This window comes from Tympanuchus pallidicinctus, unplaced genomic scaffold (genome assembly GCF_026119805.1).
Source record: "Tympanuchus pallidicinctus isolate F22 unplaced genomic scaffold, pur_lepc_1.0 scaffold143, whole genome shotgun sequence".
NCBI classification, from domain to species: Eukaryota; Metazoa; Chordata; class Aves; order Galliformes; family Phasianidae; genus Tympanuchus; species Tympanuchus pallidicinctus.
In genome coordinates this window covers 17,501-36,147 of record NW_026294663.1, presented here as the reverse complement: position 1 = coordinate 36,147, position 18,647 = coordinate 17,501, and the positions used below count along the sequence as shown (strand labels likewise).

Genomic DNA, 18,647 nt, shown 5'->3' with positions numbered 1-18,647 from the left:
AGGGGAAAAACAGGGATTTTTATGAAAATAAGCCATATTTAAGGGGAAAAACAGGGATTTTTATGAAAATAAGCCATATTTCAGGTGAAAAACAGGGATTTCTAGGAAAATAAGCCATATTTCAGGGGAAAAACAGGTTTTTCAAGGAAAATAAGCGATATTTAGTGGTTAAAAACAGGGATTTCTATGAAAATAAGCGATATTTATGGGGAAAAACAGGGATTTCTATGAAAATAAGCGATATTTCAGGTGAAAAACAGGGATTTCTATGAAAATAAGCGATATTTCAGGTGAAAAACAGGGATTTCTATGAAAGTAAGCGATATTTAAGGGGAAAAACAGGGATTTCTTGGAAAAAAAGCGATATTTCAGTTGAAAAACAGGGATTTCTATGAAAATAAGCGATATTTCAGGGGAAAAACAGGGATTTCTATGAAAATAAGCGATATTTCAGGTTAAAAACAGGGATTTCTATGAAAATAAGCGATATTTAACGTGAAAAACAGGTTTTTCTAGGAAAATAAGCGATATTTCAGGTGAAAAACAAGGATTTCTATGAAAATAAGCGATATTTCAGGTAAAAACAGGGATTTCTATGAAAATAAGCGATATTTCAGGGGAAAAACAGGGATTTCTATGAAAATAAGCTATATTTAAGGGGAAAAACAGGGAATTCTATGAAAATAAGTGATATTTAAGGGGAAAAACAGGGATTTCTATGAAAATAAGCGATATTTATGGGGAACAACAGGGATTTTTATGAAAATAAGCGATATTTCAGGGGAAAAACAGGGATTTCTATTAAAATAAGCGATATTTCAGGGGAAAAACAGGGATTTCTATGAAAATAAGCGATATTTCAGTTGAACAACAGGGATTTTTATGAAAATAAGCGATATTTAAGGGGAAAAACAGGGATTTCTAGGAAAATAAGCGATATTTCTGTTGAACAACTGGGATTTCTATTAAAATAAGCGATATTTAAGGTGAAAAACAGGGATTTCTATGAAAATAAGCGATATTTCTCTTGAAAAACAGGGATTACTAGGAAAATAAGCGATATTTCAGGGGAAAAACAGGGATTTCTATGAAAATAAGTGATATTTCAGGGGAAAAACAGGGATTTCTATGAAAATAAGCGATATTTCAGGTTAAAAACAGGGATTTCTATGAAAATAAGCGATATTTCAGGGGAAAAACAGGGATTTCTATGAAAATAAGCGATATTTCAGGGGAAAAACAGGGATTTCTATGAAAATCAGCGATATTTAAGGGGAAAAACAGGGATTTCTATGAAAATAAGCGATATTTAACGTGAAAAACAGGGATTTCTATGAAAATAAGCGATATTTCAGGGGAAAAACAGGGATTTCTATGAAAATAAGTGATATTTAAGGGGAAAAACAGGGATTTCTATGAAAATAAGCGATATTTCAGGGGAAAAACAGGGATTTCTATGAAAATAAGCGATATTTTCGGGGAAATACAGGGATTTCTAGGAAAATAAGTGATATTTCAGGTGAAAAACAGGGATTTCTATGAAAATAAGCGATATTTCAGGGGAAAAACAGGGATTTCTATGAAAATAAGCGATATTTCAGGGGAAAAACAGGGATTTCTATGAAAATAAGCGATATTTCAGGTGAAAAACAAGGATTTCTATGAAAATAAGCGATATTTTCGGGGAAATACAGGGATTTCTAGGAAAATAATCGATATTTCAGGTTAAAAACAGGGATTTCTAGGAAAATAAGCGATATTTCAGGGGAAAAACAGGGATTTCTATGAAAATAAGCGATATTGAATGGAAAAAACGGATTTCTATGAAAATAAGCGATATTTAAGGGTTAAAAACAGGGATATCTACGAAAATAAGTGATATTTAAGGTGAAAAACAGGGATTTCTATGAAAATAAGCGATATTTCAGGTGAAAAACAGGGATTTCTACGAAAATAAGTGATATTTCAGGGGAAAAACAGGGATTTCTATGAAAATCAGCGATATTTAAGGGTTAAAAACAGGGATTTCTATGAAAATAAGCCATATTTCAGGGGAAAAACAGGGATTTCTATGAAAATAAGCGATATTTCAGTTGAACAACAGGGATTTTTATGAAAATAAGCGATATTTCAGGTGAAAAACAGGGATTTCTATGAAAATAAGCGATATTTCAGGTGAAAAACAGGGATTTCTAGGAAAATAAGCGATATTTCAGGTTAAAAACAGGGATTTCTATGAAAATAAGTGATATTTCAGGGGAAAAATAGGGATTTCTATGAAAATAAGCGATATTTCAGGTGAAAAACAGGGATTTCTATGAAAATAAGTGATATTTCAGGGGAAAAACAGGGATTTCTATGAAAATAAGCGATATTTTCGGGGAAAAACAAGGATTTCTATGAAAATAAGCAATATTTCAGGGGAAAAACAGGGATTTTTATGAAAATAAGCCATATTTAAGGGGAAAAACAGGGATTTTTATGAAAATAAGCGATATTTCAGGTGAAAAACAGGGATTTCTAGGAAAATAAGCCATATTTCAGGGGAAAAACAGGTTTTTCAAGGAAAATAAGCGATATTTAGTGGTTAAAAACAGGGATTTCTATGAAAATAAGCGATATTTATGGGGAAAAACAGGGATTTCTATGAAAATAAGCGATATTTTCGGGGAAAAACAGGGATTTCTATGAAAATAAGCGATATTTCAGGTTAAAAACAGGGATTTCTATGAAAATAAGTGATATTTAAGGGGAAAAACAGGGATTTCTATGAAAATAAGCAATATTTCAGTTGAACAACAGGGATTTTTATGAAAATAAGCGATATTTCAGATTAAAAACAGGGATTTCTATGAAAATAAGCGATATTTCAGGTTAAAAACAGGGATTTCTAGGAAAATAAGCGATATTTCAGGTTAAAAACAGGGATTTCTATGAAAATAAGCGATATTTCAGGTGAAAAACAGGGATTTCTATGAAAATAAGCGATATTTAAGGGGAAAAACAAGGATTTCTCTGAAAATAAGCGATATTTCAGGGGAAAAACAGGGATTTCTATGAAAATAAGCGATATTTCAGGGGAAAAACAGGGATTTTTATGAAAATAAGCCATATTTCAGGTGAAAAACAGGGATTTCTAGGAAAATAAGCCATATTTCAGGGGAAAAACAGGTTTTTTTAGGAAAATAAGCGATATTTATGGGGAAAAACAGGGATTTCTATGAAAATAAGCGATATTTAGTGGTTAAAAACAGGGATTTCTATGAAAATAAGCGATATTTAAGGGGAAAAACAGGGATTTCTATGAAAATAAGCGATATTTATGGGGAAAAACAGGGATTTCTATGAAAATAAGCGATATTTCAGGGGAAAAACAGGGATTTCTATGAAAATAAGCGATATTTCAGGTGAAAAACAGGGATTTCTATGAAAATAAGCGATATTTCAGTTGAACAATAGGGATTTCTATGAAAATAAGTGATATTTCAGGGGAAAAACAGGGATTTCTATGAAAATAAGCGATATTTAAGGTTAAAACAGGGATTTCTATGAAAATAAGCGATATTTAAGGTGAAAAACAGGGATTTCTATGAAAATAAGCGATATTTAAGGGGAAAAACAGGGATTTCTATGAAAATAAGCCATATTTAAGGGGAAAAACAGGGATTTCTATGAAAATAAGCGATATTTAAGGGGAACAACAGGGATTTTTATGAAAATAAGCGATATTTAAGGTTAAAAATAGGGATTTCTATGAAAATAATCGATATTTATGGTGAAAAACAGGGATTTCTTGGAAAAAAAGCGATATTTCAGTTGAAAAACAGGGATTTCTATGAAAATAAGCGATATTTAAGGTGAAAAATAAGGATTTCTATGAAAATAAGCGATATTTCAGTTGAACAACAGGGATTTCTAGGGAAATAAGCGATATTTAGTGGTTAAAAACAGGGATTTCTATGAAAATAAGCGATATTTAGTGGTTAAAAACAGGGATTTCTAGGAAAATAAGCGATATTTCAGGGGAAAAACAGGGATTTCTATGAAAATAAGCTATATTTAAGGGGAAAAACAGGGAATTCTATGAAAATAAGTGATATTTAAGGGGAAAAACAGGGATTTCTATGAAAATAAGCGATATTTATGGGGAACAACAGGGATTTTTATGAAAATAAGCGATATTTCAGGGGAAAAACAGGGATTTCTATTAAAATAAGCGATATTTCAGGGGAAAAACAGGGATTTCTATGAAAATAAGCGATATTTCAGTTGAACAACAGGGATTTTTATGAAAATAAGCGATATTTAAGGGGAAAAACAGGGATTTCTAGGAAAATAAGCGATATTTCTGTTGAACAACTGGGATTTCTATGAAAATAAGCGATATTTCAGGTGAAAAACAGGGATTTCTATGAAAATAAGCGATATTTCTCTTGAAAAACAGGGATTACTAGGAAAATAAGCGATATTTCAGGGGAAAAACAGGGATTTCTATGAAAATAAGTGATATTTCAGGGGAAAAACAGGGATTTCTATGAAAATAAGCGATATTTCAGGTTAAAAACAGGGATTTCTATGAAAATAAGCGATATTTCAGGGGAAAAACAGGGATTTCTATGAAAATAAGCGATATTTCAGGGGAAAAACAGGGATTTCTATGAAAATCAGCGATATTTAAGGGGAAAAACAGGGATTTCTATGAAAATAAGCGATATTTAACGTGAAAAACAGGGATTTCTATGAAAATAAGCGATATTTCAGGGGAAAAACAGGGATTTCTATGAAAATAAGTGATATTTAAGGGGAAAAACAGGGATTTCTATGAAAATAAGCGATATTTCAGGGGAAAAACAGGGATTTCTATGAAAATAAGTGATATTTAAGGGGAAAAACAGGGATTTCTATGAAAATAAGCAATATTTCAGTTGAACAACAGGGATTTTTATGAAAATAAGCGATATTTCAGATTAAAAACAGGGATTTCTATGAAAATAAGCGATATTTCAGGTTAAAAACAGGGATTTCTAGGAAAATAAGCGATATTTCAGGTTAAAAACAGGGATTTCTATGAAAATAAGCGATATTTCAGGTGAAAAACAGGGATTTCTATGAAAATAAGCGATATTTAAGGGGAAAAACAAGGATTTCTCTGAAAATAAGCGATATTTCAGGGGAAAAACAGGGATTTCTATGAAAATAAGCGATATTTCAGGGGAAAAACAGGGATTTTTATGAAAATAAGCCATATTTCAGGTGAAAAACAGGGATTTCTAGGAAAATAAGCCATATTTCAGGGGAAAAACAGGTTTTTTTAGGAAAATAAGCGATATTTATGGGGAAAAACAGGGATTTCTATGAAAATAAGCGATATTTAGTGGTTAAAAACAGGGATTTCTATGAAAATAAGCGATATTTAAGGGGAAAAACAGGGATTTCTATGAAAATAAGCGATATTTATGGGGAAAAACAGGGATTTCTATGAAAATAAGCGATATTTCAGGGGAAAAACAGGGATTTCTATGAAAATAAGCGATATTTCAGGTGAAAAACAGGGATTTCTATGAAAATAAGCGATATTTCAGTTGAACAATAGGGATTTCTATGAAAATAAGTGATATTTCAGGGGAAAAACAGGGATTTCTATGAAAATAAGCGATATTTAAGGTTAAAACAGGGATTTCTATGAAAATAAGCGATATTTAAGGTGAAAAACAGGGATTTCTATGAAAATAAGCGATATTTAAGGGGAAAAACAGGGATTTCTATGAAAATAAGCCATATTTAAGGGGAAAAACAGGGATTTCTATGAAAATAAGCGATATTTAAGGGGAACAACAGGGATTTTTATGAAAATAAGCGATATTTAAGGTTAAAAATAGGGATTTCTATGAAAATAATCGATATTTATGGTGAAAAACAGGGATTTCTATGGAAAAAAAGCGATATTTCAGTTGAAAAACAGGGATTTCTATGAAAATAAGCGATATTTAAGGTGAAAAATAAGGATTTCTATGAAAATAAGCGATATTTCAGTTGAACAACAGGGATTTCTAGGGAAATAAGCGATATTTAGTGGTTAAAAACAGGGATTTCTATGAAAATAAGCGATATTTAGTGGTTAAAAACAGGGATTTCTAGGAAAATAAGCGATATTTCAGGGGAAAAACAGGGATTTCTATGAAAATAAGCTATATTTAAGGGGAAAAACAGGGAATTCTATGAAAATAAGTGATATTTATGGGGAACAACAGGGATTTTTATGAAAATAAGCGATATTTCAGGGGAAAAACAGGGATTTCTATTAAAATAAGCGATATTTCAGGGGAAAAACAGGGATTTCTATGAAAATAAGCGATATTTCAGTTGAACAACAGGGATTTTTATGAAAATAAGCGATATTTAAGGGGAAAAACAGGGATTTCTAGGAAAATAAGCGATATTTCTGTTGAACAACTGGGATTTCTATTAAAATAAGCGATATTTAAGGTGAAAAACAGGGATTTCTATGAAAATAAGCGATATTTCTCTTGAAAAACAGGGATTACTAGGAAAATAAGCGATATTTCAGGGGAAAAACAGGGATTTCTATGAAAATAAGCGATATTTCAGGGGAAAAACAGGGATTTCTATGAAAATAAGCGATATTTCAGGTTAAAAACAGGGATTTCTATGAAAATAAGCGATATTTCAGGGGAAAAACAGGGATTTCTATGAAAATAAGCGATATTTCAGGGGAAAAACAGGGATTTCTATGAAAATAAGCGATATTTAAGGGGAAAAACAGGGATTTCTATGAAAATAAGCGATATTTAACGTGAAAAACAGGGATTTCTATGAAAATAAGCGATATTTCAGGGGAAAAACAGGGATTTCTATGAAAATAAGTGATATTTAAGGGGAAAAACAGGGATTTCTATGAAAATAAGCGATATTTCAGGGGAAAAACAGGGATTTCTATGAAAATAAGCGATATTTTCGGGGAAATACAGGGATTTCTAGGAAAATAAGCGATATTTCAGGTGAAAAACAGGGATTTCTATGAAAATAAGCGATATTTCAGGGGAAAAACAGGGATTTCTATGAAAATAAGCGATATTTCAGGGGAAAAACAGGGATTTCTATGAAAATAAGCGATATTTCAGGTGAAAAACAGGGATTTCTATGAAAATAAGCGATATTTTCGGGGAAATACAGGGATTTCTAGGAAAATAATCGATATTTCAGGTTAAAAACAGGGATTTCTAGGAAAATAAGCGATATTTCAGGGGAAAAACAGGGATTTCTATGAAAATAAGCGATATTTCAGGGGAAAAACAGGGATTTCTATGAAAATAAGCGATATTTCAGGTTAAAAACAGGGATTTCTATTTAAATAAGCGATATTTCAGGTGAAAAACAGGGATTTCTATGAAAGTAAGCGATATTTAAGGGGAAAAACAGGGATTTCTATGAAAATAAGCGATATTTCAGTTGAAAAACAGGGATTTCTATGAAAATAAGCGATATTTCAGGGGAAAAACAGGGATTTCTATGAAAATAAGCGATATTTCAGGTTAAAAACAGGGATTTCTATGAAAATAAGCGATATTTCAGGGGAAAAACAGGGATTTCTATGAAAATAAGCGATATTTCAGGTGAAAAACAAGGATTTCTATGAAAATAAGCGATATTTCAGGTAAAAACAGGGATTTCTATGAAAATAAGCGATATTTCAGGGGAAAAACAGGGATTTCTATGAAAATAAGCTATATTTAAGGGGAAAAACAGGGAATTCTATGAAAATAAGTGATATTTAAGGGGAAAAACAGGGATTTCTATGAAAATAAGCGATATTTATGGGGAACAACAGGGATTTTTATGAAAATAAGCGATATTTCAGGGGAAAAACAGGGATTTCTATTAAAATAAGCGATATTTCAGGGGAAAAACAGGGATTTCTATGAAAATAAGCGATATTTCAGTTGAACAACAGGGATTTTTATGAAAATAAGCGATATTTAAGGGGAAAAACAGGGATTTCTAGGAAAATAAGCGATATTTCTGTTGAACAACTGGGATTTCTATTAAAATAAGCGATATTTAAGGTGAAAAACAGGGATTTCTATGAAAATAAGCGATATTTCTCTTGAAAAACAGGGATTACTAGGAAAATAAGCGATATTTCAGGGGAAAAACAGGGATTTCTATGAAAATAAGTGATATTTCAGGGGAAAAACAGGGATTTCTATGAAAATAAGCGATATTTCAGGTTAAAAACAGGGATTTCTATGAAAATCAGCGATATTTAAGGGTTAAAAACAGGGATTTCTATGAAAATAAGCGATATTTCAGGGGAAAAACAGGGATTTCTATGAAAATCAGCGATATTTAAGGGGAAAAACAGGGATTTCTATGAAAATAAGCGATATTTAACGTGAAAAACAGGGATTTCTATGAAAATAAGCGATATTTCAGGGGAAAAACAGGGATTTCTATGAAAATAAGTGATATTTAAGGGGAAAAACAGGGATTTCTATGAAAATAAGCGATATTTCAGGGGAAAAACAGGGATTTCTATGAAAATAAGCGATATTTTCGGGGAAATACAGGGATTTCTAGGAAAATAAGCGATATTTCAGGTGAAAAACAGGGATTTCTATGAAAATAAGCGATATTTCAGGGGAAAAACAGGGATTTCTATGAAAATAAGCGATATTTCAGGGGAAAAACAGGGATTTCTATGAAAATAAGCGATATTTCAGGTGAAAAACAGGGATTTCTATGAAAATAAGCGATATTTTCGGGGAAATACAGGGATTTCTAGGAAAATAAGCGATATTTCAGGTTAAAAACAGGGATTTCTATGAAAATAAGCGATATTTCAGGGGAAAAACAGGGATTTCTATGAAAATAAGCGATATTTCAGGGGAAAAACAGGGATTTCTATGAAAATAAGCGATATTTCAGGTTAAAAACAGGGATTTCTATTTAAATAAGCGATATTTCAGGTGAAAAACAGGGATTTCTATGAAAGTAAGCGATATTTAAGGGGAAAAACAGGGATTTCCATGAAAATAAGCGATATTTCAGTTGAAAAACAGGGATTTCTATGAAAATAAGCGATATTTCAGGGGAAAAACAGGGATTTCTATGAAAATAAGCGATATTTCAGGTTAAAAACAGGGATTTCTATGAAAATAAGCGATATTTCAGGGGAAAAACAGGGATTTCTATGAAAATAAGCGATATTTCAGGGGAAAAACAGGGATTTCTATGAAAATAAGCGATATTTCAGGGGAAAAACAGGGATTTCTATGAAAATAAGCGATATTTCAGGGGAAAAACAGGGATTTCTATGAAAATAAGCGATATTTAAGGGGAAAAACAGGGATTTCTATGAAAATAAGCGATATTTCAGGGGAAAAACAGGGATTTCTATGAAAATAAGCGATATTTCAGGGGAAAAACAGGGATTTCTATGAAAATAAGCGATATTTCAGGGGAAAAACAGGGATTTCTATGAAAATAAGCGATATTTCAGGGGAAAAACAGGGATTTCTATGAAAATAAGCGATATTTCAGGGGAAAAACAGGGATTTCTATGAAAATAAGCGATATTTCAGGGGAAAAACAGGGATTTCTATGAAAATAAGCGATATTTCAGGGGAAAAACAGGGATTTCTATGAAAATAAGCGATATTTCAGGGGAAAAACAGGGATTTCTATGAAAATAAGCGATATTTCAGGGGAAAAACAGGGATTTCTATGAAAATAAGCGATATTTCAGGGGAAAAACAGGGATTTCTATGAAAATAAGTGATATTTCAGGGGAAAAACAGGGATTTCTATGAAAATAAGCGATATTTCAGGTTAAAAACAGGGATTTCTATGAAAATAAGCGATATTTAAGGGTTAAAAACAGGGATTTCTATGAAAATAAGCGATATTTCAGGGGAAAAACAGGGATTTCTATGAAAATAAGCGATATTTAAGGGGAAAAACAGGGATTTCTATGAAAATAAGCGATATTTCAGGGGAAAAACAGGGATTTCTATGAAAATAAGCGATATTTCAGGGGAAAAACAGGGATTTCTATGAAAATAAGCGATATTTCAGGGGAAAAACAGGGATTTCTATGAAAATAAGCGATATTTCAGGGGAAAAACAGGGATTTCTATGAAAATAAGCGATATTTAAGGGGAAAAACAGGGATTTCTATGAAAATAAGCGATATTTAAGGGGAAAAACAGGGATTTCTATGAAAATAAGCGATATTTAAGGGGAAAAACAGGGATTTCTATGAAAATAAGCGATATTTCAGGGGAAAAACAGGGATTTCTATGAAAATAAGCGATATTTCAGGGGAAAAACAGGGATTTCTATGAAAATAAGCGATATTTCAGGGGAAAAACAGGGATTTCTATGAAAATAAGCGATATTTCAGGGGAAAAACAGGGATTTCTATGAAAATAAGCGATATTTCAGGGGAAAAACAGGGATTTCTATGAAAATAAGCGATATTTCAGGGGAAAAACAGGGATTTCTATGAAAATAAGCGATATTTCAGGGGAAAAACAGGGATTTCTATGAAAATAAGCGATATTTCAGGTTAAAAACAGGGATTTCTATGAAAATAAGCGATATTTAAGGGGAAAAACAGGGATTTCTATGAAAATAAGCGATATTTCAGGTTAAAAACAGGGATTTCTATGAAAATAAGCGATATTTAAGGGGAAAAACAGGGATTTCTATGAAAATAAGCGATATTTCAGGTTAAAAACAGGGATTTCTATGAAAATAAGCGATATTTAAGGGGAAAAACAGGGATTTCTAGGAAAATAAGCGATATTTCAGGGGAAAAACAGGGATTTCTATGAAAATAAGCGATATTTCAGGGGAAAAACAGGGATTTCTATGAAAATAAGCGATATTTCAGGGGAAAAACAGGGATTTCTATGAAAATAAGCGATATTTCAGGGGAAAAACAGGGATTTCTATGAAAATAAGCGATATTTCAGGGGAAAAACAGGGATTTCTATGAAAATAAGCGATATTTCAGGGGAAAAACAGGGATTTCTATGAAAATAAGCGATATTTCAGGGGAAAAACAGGGATTTCTATGAAAATAAGCGATATTTCAGGGGAAAAACAGGGATTTCTATGAAAATAAGCGATATTTCAGGGGAAAAACAGGGATTTCTCTGAAAATAAGCGATATTTAAGGGGAAAAACAGGGATTTCTATGAAAATAAGCGATATTTCAGGGGAAAAACAGGGATTTCTATGAAAATAAGCGATATTTCAGGTGAAAAACAGGGATTTCTATGAAAATAAGCGATATTTAAGGGGAAAAACAGGGATTTCGATGAAAATAAGCGATATTTCAGGGGAAAAACAGGGATTTCTATGAAAATAAGCGATATTTAAGGGGAAAAACAGGGATTTCTATGAAAATAAGCGATATTTCAGGGAAAAACAGGGATTTCTATGAAAATAAGCGATATTTAAGGGGAAAAACAGGGATTTCTATGAAAATAAGCGATATTTCAGGGGAAAAACAGGGATTTCTATGAAAATAAGCGATATTTAAGGGGAAAAACAGGGATTTCTATGAAAATAAGCGATATTTCAGGGGAAAAACAGGGATTTCTATGAAAATAAGCGATATTTCAGGGGAAAAACAGGGATTTCTATGAAAATAAGTGATATTTCAGGGGAAAAACAGGGATTTCTATGAAAATAAGCGATATTTCAGGGGAAAAACAGGGATTTCTATGAAAATAAGCGATATTTCAGGGGAAAAACAGGGATTTCTATGAAAATAAGCGATATTTCAGGGGAAAAACAGGGATTTCTATGAAAATAAGCGATATTTCAGGGGAAAAACAGGGATTTCTATGAAAATAAGCGATATTTCAGGGGAAAAACAGGGATTTCTATGAAAATAAGCGATATTTCAGGGGAAAAACAGGGATTTCTATGAAAATAAGCGATATTTCAGGGGAAAAACAGGGATTTCTATGAAAATAAGCGATATTTCAGGTTAAAAACAGGGATTTCTATGAAAATAAGCGATATTTCAGGGGAAAAACAGGGATTTCTATGAAAATAAGCGATATTTAAGGGGAAAAACAGGGATTTCTATGAAAATAAGCGATATTTCAGGTTAAAAACAGGGATTTCTATGAAAATAAGCGATATTTCAGGGGAAAAACAGGGATTTCTATGAAAATAAGCGATATTTCAGGGTTAAAAACAGGGATTTCTATGAAAATAAGCGATATTTCAGGGGAAAAACAGGGATTTCTATGAAAATAAGCGATATTTAAGGGTTAAAAACAGGGATTTCTATGAAAATAAGCGATATTTCAGGGGAAAAACAGGGATTTCTATGAAAATAAGCGATATTTCAGGGGAAAAACAGGGATTTCTATGAAAATAAGCGATATTTCAGGGGAAAAACAGGGATTTCTATGAAAATAAGCGATATTTCAGGGGAAAAACAGGGATTTCTATGAAAATAAGCGATATTTCAGGTTAAAAACAGGGATTTCTATGAAAATAAGCGATATTTCAGGTGAAAAACAGGGATTTCTATGAAAATAAGCGATATTTCAGGTGAAAAACAGGGATTTCTATGAAAATAAGCGATATTTCAGGGGAAAAACAGGGATTTCTATGAAAATAAGCGATATTTAAGGGGAAAAACAGGGATTTCTATGAAAATAAGCGATATTTCAGGTTAAAAACAGGGATTTCTATGAAAATAAGCGATATTTAAGGGGAAAAACAGGGATTTCTATGAAAATAAGCGATATTTCAGGTTAAAAACAGGGATTTCTATGAAAATAAGCGATATTTCAGGGGAAAAACAGGGATTTCTATGAAAATAAGCGATATTTCAGGTTAAAAACAGGGATTTCTATGAAAATAAGCGATATTTAAGGGGAAAAACAGGGATTTCTATGAAAATAAGCGATATTTAAGGGGAAAAACAGGGATTTCTATGAAAATAAGCGATATTTCAGGGGAAAAACAGGGATTTCTATGAAAATAAGCGATATTTAAGGGGAAAAACAGGGATTTCTATGAAAATAAGCGATATTTCAGGGAAAAACAGGGATTTCTATGAAAATAAGCGATATTTCAGGGGAAAAACAGGGATTTCTATGAAAATAAGCGATATTTCAGGTGAAAAACAGGGATTTCTATGAAAATAAGCGATATTTCAGGGGAAAAACAGGGATTTCTATGAAAATAAGCGATATTTCAGGTGAAAAACAGGGATTTCTATGAAAATAAGCGATATTTCAGGGGAAAAACAGGGATTTCTATGAAAATAAGCGATATTTCAGGGGAAAAACAGGGATTTCTATGAAAATAAGCGATATTTCAGGGGAAAAACAGGGATTTCTATGAAAATAAGCGATATTTCAGGTTAAAAACAGGGATTTCTATGGAAAATAAGCGATATTTCAGGGGAAAAACAGGGATTTCTATGAAAATAAGCGATATTTAAGGGGAAAAACAGGGATTTCTATGAAAATAAGCGATATTTCAGGGTTAAAAACAGGGATTTCTATGAAAATAAGCGATATTTCAGGGGAAAAACAGGGATTTCTATGAAAATAAGCGATATTTCAGGGGAAAAACAGGGATTTCTATGAAAATAAGCGATATTTCAGGGGAAAAACAGGGATTTCTATGAAAATAAGCGATATTTCAGGGGAAAAACAGGGATTTCTATGAAAATAAGCGATATTTCAGGGGAAAAACAGGGATTTCTATGAAAATAAGCGATATTTCAGGGGAAAAACAGGGATTTCTATGAAAATAAGCGATATTTAAGGGGAAAAACAGGGATTTCTATGAAAATAAGCGATATTTCAGGGTTAAAAACAGGGATTTCTATGAAAATAAGCGATATTTAAGGTGAAAAACAGGGATTTCTATGAAAATAAGCGATATTTAAGGTTAAAAACAGGGATTTCTATGAAAATAAGCGATATTTAAGGGGAAAAACAGGGATTTCTATGAAAATAAGAGATATTTCAGGGGAAAAACAAGGATTTCTCTGAAAATAAGCGATATTTCAGGTGAAAAACAGGGATTTCTAGGAAAATAAGCGATATTTAAGGGGAAAAACAGGGATTTCTATGAAAACAAGCGATATTTAAGGTGAAAAACAGGGATTTTTATGAAAATAAGCGATATATCAGGTGAAAAACAGGGATTTCTATGAAAAGAAGCGATATTTAAGGGGAAAAACAGGGATTTTTATGAAAATAAGCGATATTTCAGGTTAAAAACAGGGATTTCTATGAAAATAAGCGATATTTCAGGGGAAAAACAGGGATTTCTATGAAAATAAGAGATATTTATGGGGAAAAACAGGGATTTCTATGATAATAAGCGATATTTCAGGGGAAAAACAGGGATTTCTATGAAAATAAGCTAAATTTAAGGGGAAAAACAGGGATTTCTATGAAAATATGCGATATTTAAGGGTTAAAAGCAGGGATTTCTATGAAAACAAGCGATATTTAAGGTTCAAAGCAGGGATTTCTATGAAAATAAGCGATATTTAAGGTTCAAAGCAGGGATTTCTATGAAAATAAGCGATATTTAAGGGGAAAAACGGATTTCTAGGAAAATAAGCGATATTTCAGGGGAAAAACAGGGATTTCTATGAAAATAAGCGATATTTCAGGTTAAAAACAGGGATTTCTATGGAAGTAAGCGATATTTCAAGTGAAAATCAGGGATTTCGATGAAAATAAGCGATATTTCAGGGGAAAAAGCAAGATTTCTATGAAAATAATTGATATTTAAGGGGAAAAACAGGGATTTCTATGAAAATAAGCGATATTTCAGTGGAAAAACAGGGATTTCTTTGAAAATAAGCGATATTTCAGGGGAAAAACAGGGATTTTTATGAAAATAAGCGATATTTCAGGTTAAAAACAGGGATTTCTATGAAAATAAGCGATATTTTTGGGGAAAAACAGGGATTTCTATGAAAATAAGCGATATTTCAGGGGAAAAACAGGGATTTCTATGAAAATAAGCGATATTTCAGGGGAAAAAACAGGGATTTCCATGAAAATAAGCGATATTTCAGGGGAAAAACAGGGATTTCCATGAAAATAAGCGATATTCCAGGGGAAAAACAGGGATTTTTATGAAAATAAGCAATATTTCAGGGGAAAAACAGGGATTTCTATGAAAACAAGCGATATTTAAGGTGAAAAACAGGGATTTTTATGAAAATAAGCGATATTTCAGGGGAAAAACAGGGATTTCTATGAAAATAAGCGATATTTAAGGGGAAAAACAGGGATTTCTATGAAAATAAGCGATATTTCAGGTTAAAAACAGGGATTTCTATGAAAATAAGCGATATTTCAGGTGAAAAACAGGGATTTCTATGAAAATAAGCGATATTTCAGGGGAAAAACAGGGATTTCCATGAAAATAAGCGATATTTCAGGTTAAAAACAGGGATTTCTAGGAAAATAAGCGATATTTAAGTTTAAAAACAGGGATTTCTAGGAAAACAAGCGATATTTCAGGTTAAAAACAGGGATTTCTATGAAAATAAGCGATATTTCAGGGGAAAAACAGGGATTTCTATGAAAATAAGCGATATTTCAGGGGAAAAACAGGGATTTCTATGAAAATAAGCGATATTTAAGGGGAAAAACAGGGATTTCTATGAAAATAAGCGATATTTCAAGGGAAAAACAGGGATTTCTATGAAAATAAGCGATATTTAAGGGGAAAAACAGGGATTTCTATGAAAATAAGCGATATTTAAGGTGAAAAACAGGGATTTTCATGAAAATAAGCGATATTTCAGAGGAAAAACAGGGATTTCGATGAAAATAAGCGATATTTCTGGGAAAAAACAGGGATTTTTATGAAAATAAGAGCTATTTCAGGTTAAAAACAGGGTTTTCTGGGAAAATAAGTGATATTTAAGTTTAAAAACAGGGATTTCTATGAAAATAAGCGATATTTCAGGTGAAAAACAGGGATTTCTATGAAAATAAGCGATATTTCAGGGGAAAAACCGGGATTTCTATGAAAATAAGCGATATTTCAGGGGAAAAACAGGGATTTCTATGAAAATAAGAGATATTTATGGGGAAAAACAGGGATTTCTATGAAAATAAGCGATATTTCAGGTTAAAAACAGGGATTTCTATGGAAGTAAGCTAAATTTAAGGGGAAAAACAGGGATTTCTATGAAAATAAGCGATATTTCAGGGGAAAAACAGGGATTTCTATGAAAATAAGCGATATTTAAGGGTTAAAAACAGGGATTTCTATGAAAATAAGCGATATTTAAGGGTTAAAAGCAGGGATTTCTATGAAAATAAGCGATATTTAATGTTAAAAACAGGGATTTCTAGGAAAATAAGTGATATTTCAGGGGAAAAACAGGGATTTCTATGAAAATAAGCGATATTTCAGGTTAAAAACAGGGATTTCTATGAAAATAAGCGATATTTCAGGGGAAAAACAGGGATTTCTATGAAAATAAGCGATATTTCAGGTTAAAAACAGGGATTTCTAGGAAAATAAGCGATATTTAAGGGGAAAAACAGGGATTTCTATGAAAATAAGCTATATTTCAGGGGAAAAACAGGGATTTCTATGAAAATAAGCAATATTTCTGTGGAAAAACAGGGATTTCTATGAAAATAAGCGATATTTAAGGGGAAAAACAGGGATTTCTATGAAAATAAGCGATATTTCATGTGAAAAACAGGGATTTCTGTGAAAATAAGCTATATATTTTTGGGGAAAAACAGGGATTTCTATGAAAATAAGCGATATTTATGAAGAAAAACAGGGATTTCTATGAAAATAAGCGATATTTCAGGTTAAAAACAGGGATTTCTATGAAAATAAGCTAAATTTAAGGGGAAAAACAGGGATTTCTATGAAAATATGCGATATTTAAGGGTTAAAAACAGGGATTTCTATGAAAATAAGAGATATTTATGGGGAAAAACAGGGATTTCTATGGAAATAAGCGATATTTAAGGTTCAAAGCAGGGATTTCTATGAAAATAAGCGATATTTAAGGTTCAAAGCAGGGATTTCTATGAAAATAAGCGATATTTTCGGGGAAAAACAGGGATTTCTAGGAATATAAGCGATATTTCAGGGGAAAAACAGGGATTTCTATGAAAATAAGCAATATTTATGGGGAAAAACAGGGATTTCTATGAAAATAAGCGATATTTATGGTTAAAAACAGGGAATTCTAGGAAAATAAGCGATATTTCAGGTGAAAAACAGGGATTTCGATGAAAATAAGTGATATTTAAGGTGAAAAACATGGATTTCTATGAAAATAAGTGATATTTCAGGGGAAAAACAGGGATTTCATGGAAAATAAGCGATATTTAAGGGGAAAAATAGGGATTTCTATGAAAATAAGCGATATTTAAGGGGAAAAACAGGGATTTCTATGAAAATAAGCGATATTTCAAGTGAAAAACAGGGATTTCTATGAAAATAAGCGATATTTCAGGTTGAAAGCAGGGATTTCTATGAAAATAAGCGATATTTCAGGTGAAAAACAGGGATTTCTATGAAAATAAGCGATATTTCAGGGGAAAAACAGGGATTTCTATGAAAATAAGCGATATTTCAGGGGAAAAACAGGGATTTCTATGAAAATAAGCGATATTTAAGGTTAAAAACAGGGATTTCTATGAAAATAAGTGATATTTCAGGTTAAAAACAGGGATTTCTATGAAAACAAGTGATATTTCAGGTTAAAAACAGGGATTTCTATGAAAATAAGTGATATTTATGGGGAAAAACAGGGATTTCTATGAAAATATGCGATATTTCAGGGGAAAAACAGGGATTTCTATGTAAATAAGCGATATTTAAGGTGAAAAACAGGGATTTTTATGAAAATAAGCGATATTTCAGGTTAAAAACAGGGATTTCTAGGAAAATAAGCGATATTTCAGGTTAAAAAAAGGGATTTCTATGAAAATAAGCGATATTTAAGGGGAAAAACAGGGATTTCTATGAAAATAAGCGATATTTCAGGGGAAAAACAGGGATTTCTGTGAAAATAAGCGATATTTCAGGGGAAAAACAGGGATTTCTATGAAAATAAGCGATATTTCAGGTTAAAAACAGGGATTTCTATGAAAATAAGCGATATTTAAGGGTTAAAAACAGGGATTTCTATGAAAATAAGCGATATTTAAGGGTTAAAAGCAGGGATTTCTATGAAAATAAGCGATATTTCAAGGTTAAAAACAGGGATTTCTATGAAAATAAGCGATATTTCAGGGGAAAAACAGGGATTTCTATGGAAATAAGCGATATTTAAGGTTCAAAGCAGGGATTTCTATGAAAATAAGCGATATTTAAGGTTCAAAGCAGGGATTTCTATGAAAATAAGCGATATTTTCGGGGAAAAACAGGGATTTCTAGGAATATAAGCGATATTTCAGGGGAAAAACAGGGATTTCTATGAAAATAAGCAATATTTATGGGGAAAAACAGGGATTTCTATGAAAATAAGCGATATTTCAGGTGAAAAACAGGGATTTCTAGGAAAATAAGCGAAATTTCAGGTGAAAAACAGGGATTTCTATGAAAATAAGCGATATTTAAGGGTTAAAAACATG

The 18,647-nt window shown here is 31.8% G+C and overlaps 1 long non-coding RNA gene across 24 annotated transcripts in view; it reads left to right on the top strand.

The window, feature by feature from the left end:
- Positions 1-18,647, top strand: part of LOC128076603 (uncharacterized) — a 67,634-nt gene that overhangs the window by 33,375 nt on the left and 15,612 nt on the right. For 23 of the 24 annotated variants that reach the window (XR_008204480.1, XR_008204464.1, XR_008204466.1 and 20 more), the window contains 3 exons: positions 8,988-10,751; positions 11,612-12,556; positions 13,870-13,952. This is a non-coding gene — a long non-coding RNA (uncharacterized LOC128076603). Of the gene's footprint in view, positions 1-8,987; positions 10,752-11,611; positions 12,557-13,869; positions 13,953-17,606; positions 17,730-18,647 lie in introns of all 24 variants that reach the window. The other variant, XR_008204483.1, reaches the window with a different exon arrangement.